The 3,122-nt window shown below is 53.1% G+C and overlaps 1 non-coding gene across 1 annotated transcript; it reads left to right on the forward strand.

Annotated features, from left to right (window-relative positions):
* Nucleotides 1-2,174: 2,174 nt before the first annotated feature.
* On the forward strand, nucleotides 2,175-2,261 carry LOC120869661. The gene has a single exon (XR_005722625.1). It is a non-coding gene; the product is annotated as a small nucleolar RNA SNORD35 (small nucleolar RNA).
* Nucleotides 2,262-3,122: the final 861 nt, after the last annotated feature.

Consider the following 3,122-nt stretch of genomic DNA (forward strand, 5'->3'; position numbering starts at 1 on the left):
AAAGGGAGGATGGAAATGAAGATATTAGTTGTTTTATTTATTTATTTTTTAGAGCCAAGAGGGAAAATCCTTTGAGGATTATATTATTTGTTTCTCTTAAAAAAAAAAAAAAAAGCCACTCTCAGCTGAGGGATTTGGGTTCCATCCCTATTCCCCTTAGAGGCAATTTTCAGGGCCAGCCATTTAGAGTGCTGGCATGGTAACCCCTTTATAATATAAAGCACCATTTCCTGAACAAGCACTTAGCGTGTACCTTCCAACCCTCACCACCCCGCAGATCAGCCTCACTGCACCTGTTTACTTGTAACTGAGGCTCAGAGGGGTGAAATGATTTGCTCCAGGTCACCCAGCTGGGAAGGGATACCGCCTGGTTCCAACAGTGACATGCTCCCCAGTGCCGCCAGGCTCTCTCTCATTCAGCCCTAGATCCTGGTTCAAGCCTCAAACCCCACTGGGTCCCGCAGGAAACTGCAGAGCTGGGGGCACAGACGGGGGTCCAGCCTGCCTTCTGCATCCTGTCGGGCCTGACAGGGGTTATGAGTCTCCCAGAGGTCCCATGGACTCTCGGGTCTTCACTCAAGATGGGGTAGTCCCAGGGGGGCAGTGATTTCTGACCCCCGACACACACACACACACACGCAGGAACTGGGTCTCTGCCCTTCAGCACCTTGCCGCTGGGACCCGACCCATTCATCACTGTCTCTGGCAAAGGCCAGCTCCTGCCCCCGCCACCCCCATGGCTACTGGCCCTGGCAACCGGTGTCCTTGATCTCACTGCAGTGTCCTCCACTCCCCTGTTCCCCCCATCCTCCTGTCTACTGGAAATAATGCGTTTTGCCAATATGGAAACAATACAAACTTCGGCTCAGCAACAACAGCAGCCTTCCCACTGTGCCTTCTCCAAAGGCCACAGCACCCCCGGGAGCCCCACCACCCAAGGGCACGCCCAAGCCCGTACAAGTTCTGGGCCAGGACCTTGGCAGAGACAAAATGCCCACACTTCAGGGCTGTGTGGCTTTGGACAAGTGACTTAACCTCTCTGTGCCTCTGTTTCTTTATCCAAAAATGGATGTAATAAAAATCTAGTTCAAAAGATTATGGTAACGGCCTTCCCTGGTGGCTCAGTGGTAGCAAATCTGCCTGCCAAGGCGGGAGACACAAGTTTGATCCCCGATCCGGGAAGATCCCACAAGCCTCAGAGCAACTAAGCCTGTGCACCCCAACTTTTGAGTCTGCTCCAGAGCCTGGGAGCCACAACTATTGAGCCCACGTGCAGCAACTACTGAAGTGCAAGCACCCCAGGGCCCATGCTCTGCCACAAGAGAGGTCACCGCAGTGAGAAGCCTGAGCACTGCAGCTGGAGAAAAACCCACGCAGCAATGAGGACCCAGGACAGCCGGAAATAAAAACCAATAATTGTTTTAAAAAGAACAGTTACGGTGAGAGTTCCATGAGACCACACTCATGGTACACAGAAGATGCGCAATAAATGTTACCCTCTCCTCTCTAAAACCTGGAGGGGGAAAGGCCCAGCTAGGATGGAGGGCTCTAGATGGAAGAGGAAGCAACAAAGGGGTGAAAAGATGAGACAAGCCTTCCCTTAAGTGAGTCCCGAGTCCATTGAAAGGGAGATAAATGAGGCATCAGGAGCTGGGTGACAGATGAAAATAGCTCGCTGCCTTCCTGGCCTGGGAGAAAGGGTGAGGGCAGACCTGAAGCTTCCCAGGCCATTGCTTCCTCGGTCCTCGCCAGTGAACAGTTTCATTGCCCCTGGGTGGGTCCTGGGAGAGCCCGAGCCTGCAGTGACCTCAGGCTTGGTCCGAGGTTCTTTGGGGGAGGATGCCTGGATCTGAGGGTGACCCTTCGGGTTCTGGGGGCAGCCCAAGGCTGGGGATGCTCAAGCTAAGGGTTAGTCTAGTTCAAGAAGGTGTCTGCATCTGGGGTTGTGCCAAATACCCATAGAAGCCCACCCCTGGAGGGGTGTCAGTCTGGGGAGTTTAACTCGCAGCTTGGGGCTGATCTTGGTTTAGGAGGCTATAGATCTGCACTGGGTGTTAAGACTGAGCTGACTCCTAGGTCTGTCTGTGAGCCCGAGCCTAGCAGCTATCAGATTTTGAGGTGAGCTCCGAATGTGGGGTTTGCTGACAGTGAACCTTAAAAAATATTGGGGTATCGGCAGATGATGGCTTTTTCTCACGATGGTCTGTGGAGGCTACTCCGGGCAGTGCCGATCATGCAAACGGCTCAGCTGATGCCAGGAAAAAAAAGAATATATTGGGTCATCTGTGAGCCCAAATATGTGAACCCCGCATCTGAGGGACATCGCCTGTTTTAGGAGCCCTGTGTGTGAGGGTCCACACTAGCCCTAGGGGTTGGCTGGGGAAGGAGACAGGCGTCTCAGGGCAGTAAGGAAGAAGTCTTGGGGGCATCCTCGGGCAGCAAGGTAAGACGCACCTAGTTCCCCCTCCTTTGGCTCTTCCTTTACCCTCTATTACTGCACACAATCCTCACATCTCTGGTCTCACCCTCCATCACCCACTCATGCCCCTCCTTCCATACCCCATCTTTGCCCTGAACTTCTCACCTTCCAGGAACCTCTTTTCTGAACCCCAAGTCTCAGGCACCTCCACCTCCCTGGGTGAGAAGGATCAAGGGGTGAGGGGGAGAGAAAACCCATCATCTTGTCCTCCGCCAACAGCGTTTAAGTAAATCCTCCCCGAATCACCCTTCAGGGCCTGGGAAAGGCAGATCCGATTCTTGGGGAGCTCAGAGGCCTGCTGCCTTATCTAAGCCTCTGGAACAGGCATTTTGCATTTATTCCCCCAAATGTGATGCCGAACTGCGTTCCAGCCCGTGGCTCCCAGCCATCTGCAGGGAGAAATCCAGTTAGACCTTGTATAATAAGTTCCTGACAATCTTGCCGAGGACGCTGGGTCATAAAAGTCTTCTGGTTTTATCGCCGGTAACAGACACGGAGTGAAATTAAGTTGTCTTATCAAATTTAGATAATATATATCCCTCTAGAGTCGAAGGCTCTGCATGGGGCTTTCATGGTATGAGCCCAGGAAGGGGACGGTGGGGGGAGGCGTGCTCCTAGGATGGGGCGCAGGGTGGGGGCCGTG

The sequence above is a fragment of the Oryx dammah genome, unplaced genomic scaffold, assembly GCF_014754425.2.
Source record: "Oryx dammah isolate SB20612 unplaced genomic scaffold, SCBI_Odam_1.1 HiC_scaffold_10, whole genome shotgun sequence".
NCBI classification, from domain to species: domain Eukaryota; kingdom Metazoa; phylum Chordata; class Mammalia; order Artiodactyla; family Bovidae; genus Oryx; species Oryx dammah.